This window comes from Entelurus aequoreus, linkage group LG19, assembly GCF_033978785.1.
Source record: "Entelurus aequoreus isolate RoL-2023_Sb linkage group LG19, RoL_Eaeq_v1.1, whole genome shotgun sequence".
NCBI classification, from domain to species: Eukaryota; Metazoa; Chordata; class Actinopteri; order Syngnathiformes; family Syngnathidae; genus Entelurus; species Entelurus aequoreus.
Window position 1 is genome coordinate 51,419,501 of NC_084749.1, and position 23,025 is coordinate 51,442,525.

Genomic DNA, 23,025 nt, shown 5'->3' on the forward strand with positions numbered 1-23,025 from the left:
TTTAATGTAGATGTGGGATCTGAGCCGAGGATGTGGTTGTGGCTTGTGCAGCCCTTTGAGACACTCGTGATTTAGGGCTATATAAGTCAACTTTGATTAAATGATATTTTATTAACTATGATAAACACATAAAAGCAATACATTTAAGAACCTATAAACTGCTGTCCATGGTTACATTTTCCGAATGACAACAATTCATGAAAACCTTGTTGTTTTTTCATCTGCTGGGTTTGTTTGTTTGCCCTGCAGAGGCTGCGTCCAGTCAGGGTGAAACTAAGGTTATGGAAGCTGCTCAATATTTGGATAGATTACCTGCAAGTGTGTTTTTAAACGGCTCTTTCCTCCAGGCCATGGAAAAGAAAGTCACAAAGAATTTCACGCTGTCCGAGCATTGGTGAACTTGCCCGAGCGAAAGAAGAAGAAAAAAAAGTCCTGCTCATGTTGGATTGTGATGAATTTTTTACAGGTTAGAAGGGAAAAGAGTTGAGTTAAAAATTGAAGAGCCTTGTGGCTGACTGTGGCAGTTAGAGGCCGAGAGTTGTGGAAATGATGGAGCACAGTAAGTGTAAGGCGATACAGCAAACACAAATGGATTTTATGAATGATATTTCTATTTGACTGTGCTCACCCACTAAACAAATTATATTTATATTTGACTGTGCTCACCCACTAAACTAATATTTATATTTGACTGTACTCACCCACTAAACTAATATTTATATTTGACTGTACTCACCCACTAAACTAATATTTATATTTGACTGTACTCACCCACTAAACTAATATTTATATTTGACTGTACTCACCCACTAAACTAATATTTATATTTGACTGTACTCACCCACTAAACTAATATTTATATTTGACTGTACTCACCCACTAAACAAATATTTATATTTGACTGTACTCACCCACTAAAAAATATTTATATTTGACTGTACTCACCCACTAAACAAATATTTATATTTGACTGTACTCACCCACTAAACAAATATTTATATTTGACTGTACTCACCCACTAAACTAATGATATTTATATTTGACTGTACTCACCCACTAAACTAATGATAGTTATATTTGACTGTACTCACCCACTAAACTAATGATAGTTATATTTGACTGTACTCACCCACTAAACTAATGATAGTTATATTTGACTGTGCTCACCCACTAAACTAATGATATATATATTTGACTGTACTCACCCACTAAACAAATGATATATATATTTGACTGTACTCACCCACTAAACAAATGATAGTTATATTTGACTGTACTCACCCACTAAACAAATGATAGTTATATTTGACTGTACTCACCCACTAAACAAATGATAGTTATATTTGACTGTACTCACCCACTAAACTAATGATATATATATTTGACTGTACTCACCCACTAAACTAATGATATATATATTTGACTGTACTCACCCACTAAACAAATGATATTTATATTTGACTGTACTCACCCACTAAACAAATGATATTTATATTTGACTGTACTCACCCACTAAACTAATGATATTTATATTTGACTGTACTCACCCACTAAACAAATGATATTTATATTTGACTGTACTCACCCACTAAACTAATGATATTTATATTTGACTGTACTCACCCACTAAACTAATGATATTTATATTTGACTGTACTCACCCACTAAAATAATGATATTTATATTTGACTGTACTCACCCACTAAACAAACTGTCCTTATCCTCACAATGTTTCATCGCACACACTTTATAAATTTACTTCTGCCTGCTCCCACTTTTTGCATTCAATCTCAGTGTTCATTAGAACATATGAAATATTTACAAAATCAAATATTTATCAAGTAAACATAAAATGTTGATGTGTTGTTTTCACACATTTTCCAACAGCAGTGGTGAATATTGAGCCATTCATCAACATTTTGTTGGTTTGTTTTCGGCCTATTTACATTTTTCACATCTTAATTTAGATTTTCAATTCATCCTGCTTACTCCATCAGTCATATTTCATAAAACATACATTTGTTTAGTGAAACAAGAGTTAATAGTAATAAAAATTCATCCTGCTTACTCCATCAGTCAAATGTCATAAAAACATACTTTATAAAAGAAATATTGATACATGGTGATTGGTGATTTTACTTGAATTACAATTACTTCAAGTAAAATACCTATCAAAATACTTAATTGTCCCAGTCATATTTCATAAAAGAATACATGTATTTTAGTAAAACAAAAGTTAGTCAAATAAATAAAGATACATAAAAGGTAATTTTATGTGAATTACAATCAATACAAGTATAATACTGCACCTATCAAAATACTTCACAATATTTCACAAAACAAACATTTGTTTTAGTAAAACACGAGTTAATAATGATAATAATAATTACTTATGGTTTCTCATATTTCATAAAAACTTACTTTATGAAAAAATATTGATACTTGATAGGTATTTGTATTTGAATTACAATCAATTCAGGTAAAAATACTTACATGCACCAGTCATATTTCATGTTTTTTGGGGGTTTTTTTGGTAAAAAATACATATAAAAAAATAGTTACTTAATAAGATGTGAAAAAGTGCAATATATTTATCTGTACAGTAATCTATTTATTTATTTATATATATTTATATATATTTATTTATTTTATATATATTTATATTTATGTATTATTTGTATATATTTATTTATTTATATATGCACCTTATTGTTTTTTATCCTGCACTACCATGAGCTTATGTAACACAATGTTGTTCTTATCTGTACTGTAAAGTTCAAATTTGAATGACAATAAAAAGGAAGTCTAAGTCTAAGTCTAAGTCTAAAATAATATTAATACATGAAAATATCTATGTATGAGTCATATATCATAAAAACGTCCTTTATAAAAGAAATATTGATACATGATGATCGGTAATTTTACTTAAATTGCAATCAATTCAAGTAAAAAACCTATCAAAATACTTACATGCACCAGTCATATTTCATTAAAGTTGACTTTTTTTCCATAAAAGTAAAGCTACTTAATAAAATATTGATCTTTGATAGATAATTTTTAATTGAATTACAATCGATCAATCAAGGACGACTCTTACTGACCTATTGCCTTCGGTAATGGCACCATTCCCAAATTATGTGGGCTCTATTGATAACCTCACTAACAACTTTAATGACGCCCTGCGCAACACCATTGATAGTGTAGCACCGCTAAAGCTAAAAAGGGCCCCTAAAAGGCGCACCCCATGGTTTACAGAAGAAACTAAAGCCCAGAAATGATCATGTAGAAAGCTGGAACGCAAATGGCGTGCGACTAAACTTGAGGTTTTCCATCAAGCATGGAGTGATAGTTTAATAACTTATAAACGCATGCTTACCTCAGCTAAAGCTAAATATTACTCAAATTTCATCCACCTCAACAAAAATTATCCTAAATTTCTGTTTAGTACAGTAGCATCGCTAACCCAACAAGGGACTCCTCCCAGTAGCTCCACCCACTCGGCAGATGACTTTATGAATTTCTTTAATAAGAAAATTGAAGTCATTAGAAAAGAGATTAAAGACAATGCATCTCAGCTACAACTGGGTTCTATTAACACAAATACGACTGTATATACGACGGACATTGCCCTCCAAAATAGTCTCTCTCTTTGATGAAATAACATTAGAGGAATTATTACAGCGTGTAAGTGGGATAAAACAAACAACATGTTTACTTGACCCAATTCCTGGGAAACTTATCAAGGAGCTTTTTGTTTTATTAGGTCCATCAGTGTTAAATATTATAAACTTATCACTTTCCTCTGGCACTGTTCCCCTAGCATTCAAAAAAGCGGTTATTCATCCTCTACTCAAAAGACCTAACCTCCATCCTGACCTCATGGTAAACTACCGGCCGGTGTCCCACCTTCCGTTTATCTCGAAAATCCTCGAATTTTTTTTCGCACAGCAGCTAAATGAACACTTAGTGACTAACAATCTCTGTGAACCTTTTCAATCCGGTTTCAGGGCAAATCACTCTACGGAGACAGCCCTCGCAAAAATGACTAATGATCTATTGCTAACGATGGATTCTGATGCGTCATCTATGTTGCTGCTTCTTGATCTTAGCGCCGCTTTCCATACTGTTGATCATAATATTTTATTAGAGCGTATCAAAACGCGTATTGGGATGTCAGACTTAGCCTTGTCTTGGTTTAACTCTTATCTTACTGACAGGATGCAGTGCGTCTCCCATAACAATGTGACCTCGGACTATGTTAAGGTAACGTGCAGAGTTCCCCAGGGTTCGGTTCTTGGCCCTGCACTCTTTAGTATTTACATGCTGCCGCTGGGTGACATCATACGCAAGTACGGTGTTAGCTTTCACTGTTATGCTGATGACACTCAACTCTACATGCCCCTAAAGCTGACCAACACGCCGGACTGTAGTCAGCTGGAGGCGTGTCTTAATGAAATTAAACAATGGATGTCCGCTAACTTTTTGCAACTCAACGCTAAGAAAACGGAAATGCTTATTATCGGTCCTGCTAGACACCAACATCTATTTAATAATACCACCTTAACATTTGACAACCAAACAATTACACAAGGAGACTCGGTAAAGAATCTGGGTATTATCTTCCACCCAACTCTCTCGTTTGAGTCACACATTAAGAGTGTTACTAAAACAACTCTCTCGTTTGAGTCACACATTAAGAGTGTTACTAAAACAACTCTCTCGTTTGAGTCACACATTAAGAGTGTTACTAAAACAACTCTCTCGTTTGAGTCACACATTAAGAGTGTTACTAAAACAACTCTCTCGTTTGAGTCACACATTAAGAGTGTTACTAAAACAACTCTCTCGTTTGAGTCACACATTAAGAGTGTTACTAAAACAACTCTTTCGTTTGAGTCACACATTAAGAGTGTTACTAAAACAACTCTCTCGTTTGAGTCACACATTAAGAGTGTTACTAAAACAACTCTCTCGTTTGAGTCACACATTAAGAGTGTTACTAAAACAACTCTCTCGTTTGAGTCACACATTAAGAGTGTTACTAAAACAACTCTTTCGTTTGAGTCACACATTAAGAGTGTTACTAAAACAACTCTCTCGTTTGAGTCACACATTAAGAGTGTTACTAAAACGGCCTTCTTTCATCTCCGTAATATCGCTAAAATTTGTTCCATTTTGTCCACAAGCGATGCTGAGATCATTATTCATGCGTTCCTTACGTCTCGTCTCGATTACTGTAACGTTTTATTTTGGGGTCTCCCTATGTCTAGCATTAAAAGATTACAGTTGGTACAAAATGCGGCTGCTAGACTTTTGACAAGAACAAGAAAGTTTGATCATATTACGCCTATACTGTATATACCTTTATATACATATATACACACCTATACTGGCTCACCTGCACTGGCTTCCTGTGCACCTAAGATGCGACTTTAAGGTTTTACTACTTACGTATAAAATATTACACGGTCAAGCTCCTGCCTATCTTGACGATTGTATTGTACCATATGTCCCGGCAAGAAATCTGCCTTCAAAGAACTCCGGCTTATTAGTGATTCCCAGAGCCCAAAAAAAGTCTGCGGGCTATAGAGCGTTTTCTATTGGGGCTCCAGTACTCTGGAATGCCCTCCCGGTAAAAGTTAGAGATGCTACCTCAGTAGAAGCATTTAAGTCTCATCTTAAAACTCATTTGTATACTCTAGCCTTTAAATAGACTCCCTTTTTAGACCAGTTGATCTGCCGTTTCTTTTCTTTTCTTTTCTACTCTGCTCCCAACCCGGGGTGGACCGCTAGCCTGTTCATCGAATGGGGACATCTCTACGCTGCTGACCCGTCTCCACTCGGGATGGTTCCTGCTGGCCCCACCATGGACTGGACTTTCGCTGATGTGTTGGACTTTCACAATATATGTCAGACCCACTCCACATCCATTGCTTTCGGTCTCCCCTAGAGGGGGGGGGGGGGGGGGGGGGGTTACCCACATATGCGGTCCTCTCCAAGGTTTCTCATAGTCATTCACATTGACGTCCCACTGGGGTGAGTTTTCCTTGCCTGTATGTGGGCTCTGAACCGAGGATGTCGTTGTGGCTTGTACAGCCCTTTGAGACACTTGTGATTTAGGGCTATATAAATAAACATTGATTGATTGATTGAATCAATTCAGGTAAAATTACCTATCAAAATGCCACTCACCAGTCATATTTTGTAAAATAATACTTTAAAAAAATGTTAAAATAAAAAAAGTTACTCAATAAAATATTGATACATGATAGGTAATTGTACTTCAATTACAATCAATTCAGGTAAAAATACCTATCAAAATGCTTACATATTTCATAAAATAAAAATTGTTTTTATAAAAAATAAATTAAAAAAAGGGTTATTTAATGAAATAAATATTTATACATGAAAATACCTTTGTATGAGTCATATTTCATAAAAACCTTCCTTTATAAAAGACATATTGATGCATGATGATGGGTAATTTTACTTAAATTACAATCAATTCAAGTAAAAAAAAAAACATCAAAAATACTGACAAGCACTAGTCATATTTCATTAAAAAAATGAATTATAGAAAAAAGAGTTACTTAACAAAATACATTTTGATACATGAAAAGACCTATGTGAATTTAATCAAAACAGTTTTTATAAATGAACTATAGATAGATGATATGTCATTTTACTTGAATTACACTTCATTTCAGTACAGTTAAGTTCATTACTGACATGCACCAGTCATATTTCATAAAAGTGTACTTTTGTCCATAAAAATTAAGGTACTTAATAAAATATTGATCTTTGATAACTAATTTTACTTGAGTTACAATCAATTCAGGTAAAAACAAAAAACAACATCAAATGACTTACGTGCACCAGTCTTATTTCATAAAAGCTTACCTAATAAAAGAAACATCACATGATGACAGGTTGATTGTACAGTTTTTTAATATATGTTTCATGAATATTTAGTTGACAAAGTCCACCATCTTCTTATATTACACATTCTTATATTACTTGATTTGCATACGCGACATGAATCAAGCTGCTTGGCTGAAAGGAGAAGCATGTTTTCCTCACTGGAGTAATTAATGGCCTACCACCTTCTTAATAGAATGCTGTATTCATTCCAAGTACAGTAGGAGCACATTTCCCTGTGGAACATTCCAAGTACAGTAGGAGCACATTTCCCTGTGCAACATTCCAAGTACAGTAGGAGCACATTTCCCTGTGCAACATTCCAAGTACAGTAGGAGCACATTTCCCTGTGGAACATTCCAAGTACAGTAGGAGCACATTTCCCTGTGCAACATTTCAAGTACAGTAGGAGCACATTTCCCTGTGCAACATTCCAAGTACAGTAGGAGCACATTTCCCTGTGCAACATTTCAAGTACAGTAGGAGCACATTTCCCTGTGCAACATTCCAAGTACAGTAGGAGCACATTTCCCTGTGCAACATTCCAAGTACAGTAGGAGCACATTTCCCTGTGCAACATTCCAAGTACAGTAGGAGCACATTTCCCTGTGCAACATTCCAAGTACAGTAGGAGCACATTTCCCTGTGCAACATTCCAAGTACAGTAGGAGCACATTTCCCTGTGCAACATCTGTCAGCTTTTTCTACTCACTTTCTAATCCTGCCTGTTGTCATTTCTCTGCTTTTATTCCTCATTTCACTGACTTTCAAAGATCAACTTCCACACGGGAGCTTCTTTTCAGGGAGTCGGATCATGTGGAGCCCTTCCACTGGCTCCTTATTATAGTTCTTATTTGGTGCGTGCAGTTGGGAGAGTGGCTGTGCCAGCAACCTGAGGGTTCCTGGTTCGATCCCCACCTTCTACCAACCTCGCCACGTCTGTTGTGTCCTTGAGCAAGACACTTCACCCTTGCTCCTGATGGGTCGTGGTTAGGGCCTTGCATGGCAGCTCCCGCCATCAGTGTGTGAATGTGTGTGTGAATGTGTGTGTGAATGTGTGTGTGAATGTGTGTGTGAATGTGGAAATAGTGTCAAAGCACTTTGAGAACCTTGAAGGTAGAAAAGCGCTATACAAGTATAACCCATTTACCCTCCTGTAAAGAATACATCGTGAAGAAGCTGATACCACGGTCAAGTGAATCCCTCTTTGTCTGGGCATGTCCCCTCCTGTAAAGAATACATCATGAAGAAGCTGATACCACGGTCAAGTGAATCCCTCTTTGTCTGGACATGTCCCCTCCTGTAAAGAATACATCGTGAAGAAGCTGATACCACGGTCAAGTGAATCCCTCTTTGTCTGGGCATGTCCCCTCCTGTAAAGAATACATCATGAAGAAGCTGATACCACGGTCAAGTGAATCCCTCTTTGTCTGGACATGTCCCCTCCTGTAAAGAATACATCGTGAAGAAGCTGATACCACGGTCAAGTGAATCCCTCTTTGTCTGGGCATGTCCCCTCCTGTAAAGAATACATCATGAAGAAGCTGATACCACGGTCAAGTGAATCCATCTTTGTCTGGGCATGTCCCCTCCTGTAAAGAATACATCATGAAGAAGCTGATACCACGGTCAAGTGAATCCATCTTTGTCTGGGCATGTCCCCTTCTGTAAAGAATATATCATGAAGAAGCTGATACCACGGTCAAGTGAATCCATCTTTGTCTGGGCATGTCCCCTCCTGTAAAGAATACATCGTGAAGAAGCTGATACCACGGTCAAGTGAATCCATCTTTGTCTGGGCATGTCCCCTCCTGTAAAGAATACATAGTGAAGAAGCTGATACCACGGTCAAGTGAATCCCTCTTTGTCTGGGCATGTCCCCTCCTGTAAAGAATACATCAGGAAGAAGCTGATACCACGGTCAAGTGAATCCATCTTTGTCTGGGCATGTCCCCTCCTGTAAAGAATACATCGTGAAGAAGCTGATACCACGGTCAAGTGAATCCATCTTCGTCTGGGCATGTCCCCTCCTGTAAAGAATACATCGTGAAGAAGCTGATACCACGGTCAAGTGAATCCATCTTTGTCTGGGCATGTCCCCTCCTGTAAAGAATGTATAGTGAAGAAGCTGATACCACGGTCAAGTGAATCCCTCTCTGTCTGGGCATGTCCCCTCCTGTAAAGAATACATCATGAAGAAGCTGATACCACGGTCAAGTGAATACATGTTTGTCTGGGCATGTTCCCTCCTGTAAAGAATACATTGTGAAGAAGCTGATACCACAGTCTAGTGAATCCATATTTGTCTGGGCATGTCCCCTCCTGTAAAGAATACATCATGAAGAAGCTGATACCACGGTCAAGTGAATCCATCTTTGTCTGGGCATGTCCCCTCCTGTAAAGAATACATCGTGAAGAAGCTGATACCACGGTCAAGTGAATCCATCTTTGTCTGGGCATGTCCCCTCCTGTAAAGAATACATCATGAAGAAGCTGATACCACGGTCAAGTGAATCCATCTTTGTCTGGGCATGTCCCCTCCTGTAAAGAATACATCGTGAAGAAGCTGATACCACGGTCAAGTGAATCCATCTTTGTCTGGGCATGCCCCCTCCTGTAAAGAATACATCATGAAGAAGCTGATACCACGGTCAAGTGAATCCATCTTTGTCTGGGCATGTCCCCTCCTGTAAAGAATACATCGTGAAGAAGCTGATACCATGGTCAAGTGAATCCCTCTTTGTCCGGGCATGTCCCCTCCTGTAAAGAATACATCAGGAAGAAGCTGATACCACGGTCAAGTGAATCCATCTTTGTCTGGGCATGTCCCCTCCTGTAAAGAATACATCGTGAAGAAGCTGATACCACGGTCAAGTGAATCCATCTTTGTCTGGGCATGTCCCCTCCTTTAAAGAATACATCGTAAAGAAGCTGATACCACGGTCAAGTGAATCCATCTTTGTCTGGGCATGTCCCCTCCTGTAAAGAATACATAGTGAAGAAGCTGATACCACGGTCAAGTGAATCCCTCTTTGTCTGGGCATGTCCCCTCCTGTAAAGAATACATCATGAAGAAGCTGATACCACGGTCAAGTGAATCCATCTTTGTCTGGGCATGTCCCCTCCTGTAAAGAATACATCGTGAAGAAGCTGATACCACGGTCAAGTGAATACATCTTTGTCTGGGCATGTCCCCTCCTGTAAAGAATACATCGTGAAGAAGCTGATACCACGGTCAAGTGAATACATCTTTGTCTGGGCATGTCCCCTCCTGTAAAGAATACATAGTGAAGAAGCTGATACCACGGTCAAGTGAATCCATCTTTGTCTGGGCATGTCCCCTCCTGTAAAGAATACATCGTGAAGAAGCTGATACCACGGTCAAGTGAATACATCTTTGTCTGGGCATGTCCCCTCCTGTAAAGAATACATCATGAAGAAGCTGATACCACGGTCAAGTGAATACATGTTTGTCTGGGCATGTCCCCTCCTGTAAAGAATACATTGTGAAGAAGCTGATACCACAGTCTAGTGAATCCATATTTGTCTGGGCATGTCCCCTCCTGTAAAGAATACATCATGAAGAAGCTGATACCACGGTCAAGTGAATCCATCTTTGTCTGGGCATGTCTCCTCCTGTAAAGAATACATTGCTTGAATCTTGGATTTGTCCGGCCTCCACATTGTGATGTCTACTCCAATTAAACAAGTAATTTCTAATGTGAATAGAATGAGTTGCAAAAGTACAATGGGGGTTTCCATTCCTGGGTGGATCTCGCGTGAGAGGAGGAGGGGGTGTTAATCACTGCAGAAAATTATGGAAAGTCCCACTCGACGTAGCAATTGACGCGTAGCCAACGTTGGAATTGCCATATAACACATTTGAAGAGATGTACTGAAGTGGTTAGTGCTTTTCCCCCTATTTGTCACGTTCCATGTGTCATGTAAACCACGACATGTCTTCCATGTCAACACAGAAGGGTGGAGGACATGTCTTCCATCTCAACACAGAAGGGTGGAGGACATGTCTTCCATGTCAACACAGAAGGGCGGAGGACATGTCTTCCATCTCAACACAGAAGGGTGGAGGACATGTCTTCCATGTCAACACAGAAGGGTGGAGGACATGTCTTCCATGTCAACACAGAAGGGTGGAGGACATGTCTTCCATCTCAACACAGAAGGGTGGAGGACATGTCTTCCATCTCAACACAGAAGGGTGGAGGACATGTCTTCCATCTCAACACAGAAGGGCGGAGGACATGTCTTCCATCTCCACACAGAAGGGTGGAGGACATGTCTTCCATGTCAACACAGAAGGGCGGAGGACATGTCTTCCATCTCAACACAGAAGGGTGGAGGACATGTCTTCTATGTCAACACAGAAGGGTGGAGGACATGTCTTCCATGTCAACACAGAAGGGTGGAGGACATGTCTTCCATCTCAACACAGAAGGGTGGAGGACATGTCTTCCATCTCAACACAGAAGGGTGGAGGACATGTCTTCCATGTCAACACAGAAGGGTGGAGGACATGTCTTCCATCTCAACACAGAAGGGTGGAGGACATGTCTTCCATCTCAACACAGAAGGGTGGAGGACATGTCTTCCATCTCAACACAGAAGGGTGGAGGACATGTCTTCCATCTCAACACAGAAGGGTGGAGGACATGTCTTCCATCTCCACACAGAAGGGTGGAGGACATGTCTTCCATCTCAACACAGAAGGGTGGAGGACATGTCTTCCATCTCAACACAGAAGGGTGGAGGACATGTCTTCCATGTCAACACAGAAGGGTGGAGGACATGTCTTCCATCTCAACACAGAAGGGTGGAGGACATGTCTTCCATGTCAATACAGAAGGGTGGAGGATATGTCTTCCATCTCAACACAGAAGGGTGGAGGACATGTCTTCCATCTCAACACAGAAGGGTGGAGGACATGTCTTCCATGTCAACACAGAAGGGTGGAGGACATGTCTTCCATCTCAACACAGAAGGGTGGAGGACATGTCTTCCATGTCAACACAGAAGGGTGGAGGACATGTCTTCCATCTCAACACAGAAGGGTGGAGGACATGTCTTCCATGTCAACACAGAAGGGTGGAGGACATGTCTTCCATCTCAACACAGAAGGGTGGAGGACATGTCTTCTATGTCAACACAGAAGGGTGGAGGACATGTCTTCCATGTCAACACAGAAGGGTGGAGGACATGTCTTCCATCTCAACACAGAAGGGTGGAGGACATGTCTTCCATCTCAACACAGAAGGGTGGAGGACATGTCTTCCATGTCAACACAGAAGGGTGGAGGACATGTCTTCCATCTCAACACAGAAGGGTGGAGGACATGTCTTCCATCTCAACACAGAAGGGTGGAGGACATGTCTTCCATCTCAACACAGAAGGGTGGAGGACATGTCTTCCATCTCAACACAGAAGGGTGGAGGACATGTCTTCCATCTCAACACAGAAGGGTGGAGGACATGTCTTCCATCTCAACACAGAAGGGTGGAGGACATGTCTTCCATGTCAATACAGAAGGGTGGAGGACATGTCTTCCATCTCAACACAGAAGGGTGGAGGACATGTCTTCCATCTCAACACAGAAGGGTGGAGGACATGTCTTCCATGTCAACACAGAAGGGTGGAGGACATGTCTTCCATCTCAACACAGAAGGGTGGAGGACATGTCTTCCATGTCAACACAGAAGGGTGGAGGACATGTCTTCCATCTCAACACAGAAGGGTGGAGGACATGTCTTCCATCTCAACACAGAAGGGTGGAGGACATGTCTTCCATCTCAACACAGAAGGGTGGAGGACATGTCTTCCATCTCAACACAGAAGGGTGGAGGACATGTCTTCCATCTCAACACAGAAGGGTGGAGGACATGTCTTCCATCTCCACACAGAAGGGTGGAGGACATGTCTTCCATCTCAACACAGAAGGGTGGAGGACATGTCTTCCATCTCAACACAGAAGGGTGGAGGACATGTCTTCCATGTCAACACAGAAGGGTGGAGGACATGTCTTCCATCTCAACACAGAAGGGTGGAGGACATGTCTTCCATGTCAATACAGAAGGGTGGAGGACATGTCTTCCATCTCAACACAGAAGGGTGGAGGACATGTCTTCCATCTCAACACAGAAGGGTGGAGGACATGTCTTCCATGTCAACACAGAAGGGTGGAGGACATGTCTTCCATCTCAACACAGAAGGGTGGAGGACATGTCTTCCATGTCAACACAGAAGGGTGGAGGACATGTCTTCCATCTCAACACAGAAGGGTGGAGGACATGTCTTCCATGTCAACACAGAAGGGTGGAGGACATGTCTTCCATCTCAACACAGAAGGGTGGAGGACATGTCTTCTATGTCAACACAGAAGGGTGGAGGACATGTCTTCCATGTCAACACAGAAGGGTGGAGGACATGTCTTCCATCTCAACACAGAAGGGTGGAGGACATGTCTTCCATGTCAACACAGAAGGGTGGAGGACATGTCTTCCATGTCAACACAGAAGGGTGGAGGACATGTCTTCCATCTCAACACAGAAGGGTGGAGGACATGTCTTCCATCTCAACACAGAAGGGTGGAGGACATGTCTTCCATCTCAACACAGAAGGGTGGAGGACATGTCTTCCATCTCAACACAGAAGGGTGGAGGACATGTCTTCCATCTCAACACAGAAGGGTGGAGGACATGTCTTCCATCTCAACACAGAAGGGTGGAGGACATGTCTTCCATGTCAACACAGAAGGGTGGAGGACATGTCTTCCATCTCAACACAGAAGGGTGGAGGACATGTCTTCCATGTCAATACAGAAGGGTGGAGGACATGTCTTCCATCTCAACACAGAAGGGTGGAGGACATGTCTTCCATCTCAACACAGAAGGGTGGAGGACATGTCTTCCATGTCAACACAGAAGGGTGGAGGACATGTCTTCCATCTCAACACAGAAGGGTGGAGGACATGTCTTCCATCTCAACACAGAAGGGTGGAGGACATGTCTTCCATCTCAACACAGAAGGGTGGAGGACATGTCTTCCATGTCAACACAGAAGGGTGGAGGACATGTCTTCCATCTCAACACAGAAGGGTGGAGGACATGTCTTCCATCTCAACACAGAAGGGTGGAGGACATGTCTTCCATCTCAACACAGAAGGGTGGAGGACATGTCTTCCATCTCAACACAGAAGGGTGGAGGACATGTCTTCCATCTCAACACAGAAGGGTGGAGGACATGTCTTCCATCTCAACACAGAAGGGTGGAGGACATGTCTTCCATCTCAACACAGAAGGGTGGAGGACATGTCTTCCATGTCAACACAGAAGGGTGGAGGACATGTCTTCCATCTCAACACAGAAGGGTGGAGGACATGTCATCCATGTCAACACAGAAGGGTGGAGGACATGTCTTCCATGTCAATACAGAAGGGTGGAGGACATGTCAAAAGAGGCTTGCATTCACACACTTCACACAACATGTCCTTTGTGGCCATACCATTCACACAATATGCAGTCAGTTAGTTTACATTTATATCATGCTTACATTTTCTTAACAGACAAGCTAGACCTCCAAACAAAATGATGGATTGTTTTTGTATTATTTACAAATGTTAACACACAACATCCCACAATTGCAAACACAATATTCCAAACCTTAGATACAGTATAAAAACCTCTAATACAGTAATATCACTTCTAAAACGATATATCCCAGCTGATACTGTAAAGGAATTTTGTGCTTTTTTTTAGTTCTCCCTTTTTGCTGTTGCTTTTTTGTTCATAGATATTTTGTTAACTTTACTGTAAACAATACTGTAAAACGTTGTCTGTTGTATCATACTGTAAACAGTATTTCTACTATACCTCCTGTAGTAAACAGTAAAGAAAAAAAAACGGATTCTCTTTTTACTGGAATGCTTTTGAATGTGAACATTACATGTGGATATAAAGTTCCCAACCAAAAAATGAGGCGTAAAAAACTGTGGATTGCATGTTTTGCATGCAAATATCTGTAAAACTGAAACCTAAAAGTCTATGCAGTTTTTGTAATGTCCACAATAGCCAGTATTTTGAAAGCTGCTGTACTTTGATTGGCTGCATGTTCCTTGTGAAGTGAAAACAAGAGTTATTCTTTGAAAGAATCATTTCATTTGGAGTCACATGTCCAGTGTTTTGGTAAAGTTAATGTGTGCAGAGAAAGATGTCTTCTATTTTGAAATGAAGAGTTAGTATATAGTTAACAAAATGTGCTTTTGAGAAGAAAATTATCTATTTGGCCAATTGTGTTTTGTAGGTGTAAGTCTGTGTTAAGAGTTTAGTAAAAGTATTTTAAGTATAGGTAAGCGCTTGTTAGCGATGGAAAAAAACATTTTTGTGTGTGTCCATACTTTTAACATACTGCAATTATACATTATCTTGTCAGAACATCCATTTTGCAACCACTACAAGGAATTACATTTGTCAAATGTTTATATTATTGCTATGCTACATGTTATTCTTGTGTAATATTTTTTATTACTGCATTTGTATTTCATGCATTGAATGATTTATTACTACATTATTTTTTTTAATAGTTGCTTTCATTCAACATTATAGACTACACGACAAAAATAAACCACATTTAAAAGACTAAATTACTCCATAAACAATGTCCATGCTAAAAATGGTTATATTTTATTCACTTAATGATCAAATATAGGGAGTATTAGCATTATGCTAATAATGATATTTTATTCACTTAATGATCAAATATAGGGAGTATTAGCATTGTGCTAATAATGATATTTTATTCACTTAATGATCAAATATAGGGAGTATTAGCATTGTGCTAATAATGATATTTTATTCACTTAATGATCAAATATAGGGAGTATTAGCATTGTGCTAATAATGATATTTTATTCACTTAATGATCAAATATAGGGAGTATTAGCATTGTGCTAATAATGATATTTTATTCACTTAATGATCAAATATAGGGAGTATTAGCATTATGCTAATAATGATATTTTATTCACTTAATGATCAAATATAGGGAGTATTAGCATTATGCTAATAATGATATTTTATTCACTTAATGATCAAATATAGGGAGTATTAGCATTATGCTAATAATGATATTTTATTCACTTAATGATCAAATATAGGGAGTATTAGCATTGTGCTAATAATGATATTTTATTCACTTAATGATCAAATATAGGGAGTATTAGCATTGTGCTAATAATGATATTTTATTCACTTAATGATCAAATATAGGGAGTATTAGCATTATGCTAATAATGATATTTTATTCACTTAATGATCAAATATAGGGAGTATTAGTATTATGCTAATAATGATTATGTTACTGTAGTTATAAATATAAAACAATATGAAAATATTGTCTTGCTAGAAACACATTTAAAAGTAAAAAAAATATTTGTATTTCAGACAAGGAAAAATATGAACTTATTGTACAAACCTAGAAAAAACATCCAAATGTAATCATTGACACAGTTGAATGTACATTCTTTGAAATACTTACATCATTCTTTATATCTCTTGCATGACATTTATATCTCTTGCATGATATTTAGCTTGATCTTCTAGTCCAGTAAACATTTGTATTATTAGAATTATTTGATTCTATTGTGATGGCCGAGTCCCCGCATAGGAACACAAATATCTGCCACATTTTGCTGTATTTGTTACCCATAATGCCTTGTGTCAGCAGTGTGACATTTTGCTGTATTTGTTACCCATAATGCCTTGTGTCAGCAGTGTGACATTTTGCTGTATTTGTTACCCACAATGCCTTGTGTCAGCAGTGTGACGGCCTGCACACTTGTCACCTCGGACCAGCGCATTAGTGTCAGCGTGCCTGCATGGCCAATCCTTGCTTTGTCTGCACCGCCCTGACACACACACACACACACACACTCACAATGACACACACATGCACACACAATGACACGCACACACAATGACACACATACATCACACACACATACAACACACACACACACCTCATTGCATGCAATGCTCCTGAAATGGCCGAGCCGCTCTCTGCTCGTTTTTACACCCACTTTTATTTGTGTGTTAAGTTTCCACCTGTGGATGTTCAGGACATGAACAGACTTCTAATAATTCATGTTTGTTTTTCTCTCCTGTTGCCACACCTTTGTGTGTTTGAGATGGCCGTAAGTCACCCGTGTCAAGGCCCGGGGGCCGCATCTGGCCCACCATGTTGTTTATGTGGTCCGCCAACGCCTGGAATGAACATGAAGTAGCGTCAACTTCAGACAATGAGCGGCTACTTGTTTCCTACGTTATGATATCATAATACGATGCGGATCATTTCTTGGCAGATGGCCATAATACCGACAAACAAGCAAGTACATTGGAAATTACTTTTTTTCTTGTTACTACGGCGCCGTCTTCACTCGCTGCAGGTGCTGCAGTGTCCTTCTGTTTGGTGGTTTCCATTGGAAGGTGAAGTGTTGTTCCGTCTTCTAGCCGTCCAGAACGTTTCTACCCGTATTGATTATTTATTCATCACTCCAAGCAACGTTTGTAAGTTTTACAACATAACTAAAACTATTCTTACTTACTAAAGTGTCCCATGTGTGATGTCTGTAGGAGTGTTTTCATGCTTATTTGTACATGCTATCATAATGTGATCAAGCTAGTGTCGTTAGCATTAGCTAATATGCCACGAGTGTCTGTGCTAGTATTATTAACTTACAATGGCATTATTTTTGTATTGTTTCACTTTCACAAATTCGTCAGTAAATTCCCCAAAACGTCACCGTGGCGTTATTGAGTCTGTTTAGCTGATTGGAGAGCTAGCTTGCGCAGCTAGCGGTTCCATGACAATGACTTCTGTTTTGTTTGATCCACCGTTTTACTGCCGTCTTACAGACTCCGTTTGGAAGCCATTAAGGTATGTAAATAAACATTTACAAATATTTCTGTGTACATAACTCTTTTTACAACATATTTATCTGCTACTTATAGTCCAATGCAGCTAATATATGGAAAATATTAATTTATTCTAAAATTGAGTGGGTGTGGCTTATATACCGGTGCGCTCTATAGTCCATAAAATACTGTACTTTATGTTGTCTTACTGAACATATTTGTTCTTTCAATTTTGACAGAAAAATTGCATGTCTTTTAAACTTGAGAATGATCTGAGCATGTAAACTTATACTTAGACTTAGACCTCCTTTTTATTGTCATTCAAATTTGAACTTTACAGTACAACATTTTGTTGCATTAGCTCATGGTAGTGCAGGATAAATAAGCAATAAGGTGCAGCTATAAATAAATAAATAGGTTACTTTACAGATAAATATATTGCACTTTTGCATATGCATCCATGTTTATGGATGTATGTTTTATTATCTTTATATTCCAGCCATTTAATCCCTATTTGGGGGGAGTTGAGGGGATAATTATGATGCATTCAAGAGTCTTACGGCCTGAGGGAAGAAGCTGTTAGAGAACCTGGAGGTTCTGCTAAGGAGGCTGCGGAACCTCTTTCTAGAGTCCAGCAATAAAAACCGTCCTTGGTGGGGGTGGGAGGAGTCTCTGCAGATTTCCTGAGCCCTGGTCAGGCAGCGGCTTTTTGCAATTTCCTGGATCAGAGGAAAAGAAGTCCTGATGATCTTTTCCGCTGTCCTCACCACTCTCTGCAAAGACTTCCAGTCTGAGGCACTGCAGGCTCCAGTCCAGACAGAGATGCAGGTGGTCTCTATAGTGCCTCTGTAGAATGTGCTGAGAATGGGGGGAGGGAGCTGCGCTCTTTTCATCCCACGCAAAAAGTGTTGGTTCTGCACCAGTCAAGCAGATGTTTCACCTCCTCCCTGTAGTCCATGTCGTTGTTGTCACGGATGAGGCCCACTACTGTCGTGTACTTCACAATGTGAACAGCAGTGGACTCAGGACGCAGCCCTGGGGGGAGCCGGTGCTCAGGGAGATGGCACAACAAACATTATTACAAGACGAGGATGTTTTATTCATGCACAGAACCTGGCAAAAAATCTCACCTCAGAAGGAAACAGAATCATTTATCCAAAGCATTGGAAGCATGGAATGAAAAATATAAAATCCTTTATTAAATGTCTTAATTTATTTAATGTAATAGTACATTTACTTAATAATTGAATAACTTATTTCATGTTTTATTTATTTAATTATTTCATTGACGTGTGTCAGTACTTTACCTGTTTGAAAAACATAATTAAATATCAATTAAGTATTGAAATAATTGATGTCACGGCGGGGTTGTCGCAGCTTACTGCGGGGTTTGTTCCCCCGGGATGCAGACGGACCACTCTGGACAAGGCGTGCAGGTAAGAACATGATTTAATCTTTAATATTAAACACATACCAAAAACACAAACCAAGCAGAAAGAAAAGTGTGTCGATCGCACGGGAAGCTAAGGCTACCACATAGCACAGGTAGCATAGACTAGGAGACAAGAAATACTAACGTAACAGGTTGCGTGTAGCAAGCAGTGAAGCCAGACTGACTGTGGCGAGCAAGGTCAATAAATAGCTCTCTGATTAGTGGTTGACAGCAGCTGAGCGTGCCGACCACTAACCAGAGGCAGGTGAACCCAATTAAACCCCATGGAAACTAAAACAAACCCAGAGGTGCACAAACAGGAACTAAGGGAGTCCAAAACTAACAGAACATAACAAAACATGATCCGGACCACAGATCATGACATTAACCCCTCCTTAAGGACAGATTCCAGATGTCCACACAAAAAAAACCAGGTAGGATCAAGAGTCATGGGAGGGCAGAGGAAGGACTTGGCGGTAGGTTGCCAGACCAAGTGTCCCCGCAACCAGCGAGGGAGAGTCAGGTGGTGGCGACGCGTTAAACGCTGCTGCAATTGGCGAGGCGGACGACCAGGGAACCGACGAGGAGGTATATATATATATATATATATATATATATATATATATATATATATATATATATATATATATATATATATATATATATATATATATATATATATATGTATATATGTATATATATATAGGTGTATGTATAAGTGTGTGTGTGTGTATGCATGTATGCATATATATATGTAAGTAGGTATGTGTGTGTGGGGAGGCGGGGCCGGAGGACCGATGGCGAGGCGTGCTGCGTCGAAGCCCGCTCCAAGATGGCGGCGAGGAGGCGGGGACGGCGAGCAAGAGGCGAGACGGGGCGCGCCGAGAGCAACGCGGCAATCGTGACCAGGTGCGGGGATCGCGCACCTGGTCACAATCAGCTAATCCCCTCGCAGTAGTTAAAAGAACAGCGGCCGAGAACGATGGGGCAGAAGTAGGTGGAGAGTCTGAGATGCATGCCTGGGAGAAGAGAAGTAGGTGGAGAGTCTGAGATGCATGCCTGGGAGAAGAGAAGTAGGTGGAGAGTCTGAGATGCATGCCTGGGAGAAGAGAAGTAGGTGGAGAGTCTGAGATGCATGCCTGGGAGAAGAGAAGTAGGTGGAGAGCCTGAGATGCATGCCTGGGAGAAGAGAAGTAGGTGGAGAGCCTGAGATGCATGCCTGGGAGAAGAGAAGTAGGTGGAGAGTCTGAGATGCATGCCTGGGAGAAGAGAAGTAGGTGGAGAGCCTGAGATGCATGCCTGGGAGAAGAGAGAGAAGCAGAGACAGACACGGAGAGAAGGGAATGCGGAGTGAGCGCGCAGGAGAGCCAGAGGGAGGCGAGGACGTACGTGGCTGAAAAGCAGGCGGCGGAGCGAGAAGCAGGTGCAAGTACTGAAAAGCACAAAATAGACTTTTATTATTGAAAAATAAAGAAGTGTAAACCTGCCCGCATTTATGTCGTCCTTTGATGGTCCTGCGAACCCACCCGACAGCTTAGGACTGTCACAGTGTGTATACGTGTATATCAGTGGCGTGCAGTCAGTGGAGGCAGGGGAGGCGGGGCCTCACCTGCCATCATGGAAAGAAAAAAAAAGTAAAAAGAAAAAAAACAAAATTAAATTGTTATATGTATCCAGTGATTATACTATAAAGTTATTTTCCATTTAACTTCACCAGCTTTAGATTATTTTTATTCAAAATCGCTGAATTTTCACATTTGCCATTCAAATAGTGAGAAGAGAAGGTGCGGTGATCAGCAGCCAGGTGAGGCGTCACTGCGTTGTGCCTCAACATGGATTGCGCAATGACTGGGCTAACTGCTGGCCTGCTGTGCAGTGAGAGCGTATTGCTATATGAATTATATTATACATTTCCATAGATGAGTTAGCCGAGGTATATAATGTACAGTGTATACAGTCAACAACTGTATGTGTGTAACCTATTTCTTGTGCTGAGCAATCATAAAACTGCTGCAAAAGACGCACTGGCTGAGGCTCGCAGTAATCCCGCCTCCTGGTGGTAGAGAATGCACCCCCGCCGTAGAAAGCACCCCCTGACGGGAGTGTTATATCAACTAAAGCCCACACTTAAACTTTCCACGTGCAAGATTGAATCTATTTAAAAAAGTTATTTAATAAGAAGCCAAAAAGTGCAAAAACAATGTTGGTGTTGGAGGAGTTGTCAGGGCCACAACATTAGGTACACCTGCAGACTGCAGCACGGATTTCATATTTCATTCATTCACAACTCCTCCAACACCAACATTATTATTGTTTTTGCACTTTTTGGCTTCTTTTTAAATAACTTTTTTAAATAGATTCAATCTTGCACGTGGAAAGTTGAAGTGTGGGCTTTAGTTGATATAATGAATCAATCAATTTAAGTGGACCCCGACTTAAACAAGTTGAAAAACTTATTGGGGTGTTACCATTTAGTGGTCAATTGTACGGAATATGTACTTCACTGTGCAATCTACTAATAAAAGTCTCAATCAATCAATCAATCAACACTCCCGTTAGGGGGTGCATTCTACGGCGGGGGTGCATTAATCCAGCACAACATGGACTTCATTTATAAGTAAAGGTAAGACCATAATAACGTTTTTTTTTATTAAATGTGCTTTTTTGTGTGCTACAGTTTGTATGTGTAAAGTTAAAGTTAAGTTAAAGTACCAATGATTGTCACACACACACACTAGGTGTAATGAAATGTTTCCTCTGCATTTGACCCATCCCCTTGCTCACCCCCTGGGAGGTGAGGGGAGCAGTGGGGAGCAGTGGGCAGCAGCGGCGCAGCGCCCGGGAATAATTTTTGGTGATTCAGCCCCCAATTCCAACCCTTGATGCTGAGTGCCAAGCAGGGAAGAATGCTGGTATGAGCTTTTAAACATAACCCGTTAACTGCTGCCAATCAAATGGTGAATAAGATACTCTTTAGGGTTCATATGTTTGTAAATCTGACTGTGATGAAGTCAGTGCCTCACCAGCCATGAACCTCACCGCACGTCACTGATATACTGTATATTTATATATATATATATATATATATATATATATATATATATATATATATATATATATATATATATATATATATATATATATATATATATATATATATATATTTGCGAATTCATATATGTATTTTATTTTTTTCACTCTAGTCATATTTTCACAATATGTTTCTCTTAAGCGGCTGGGAATGACTGAATAAAAGAAGTTAAAATATATATATTTTTTCTTCCGAGCAATAGGGGATAGAATTTTATTTACATTTTTTTAATATTATTATTTTTTCCTGTGCCGTCCCGTGGGCCAGATTGTGGACGCTGGCGGAGTTTGGGGTCCCTTGTTCTAATCCCTTAAAGCCACGCCCTCTTCTCCGCTCGGTTGTCTGAAATGAAAATGTGGTCCCTGACGTTCATGTTGTCACATTTGGTTTGGTGGCAGAAGGTTGCAGTGCAAAAACAGAGGAGTGAGCAAATGGAGTCTGGAAAAAAAAACCCTGAGTGGAGGTAAAAAGATCCACTGAGGCCAAGAGAGGTTAAGTGTCCTCACTCCAGCCAGCTCAGGAGTTTTTTGTCATGTCAAAATTCACTTCCAGCACGATGATACCGAAGGTTGGATTGCGTGTCCTTTTTCCTCGTCCTTGACGGCGTTCTGTCTTGCACTCGCCCCCGACTGCGTTATTCCCTTCGCTCCTTCCTCACAGGC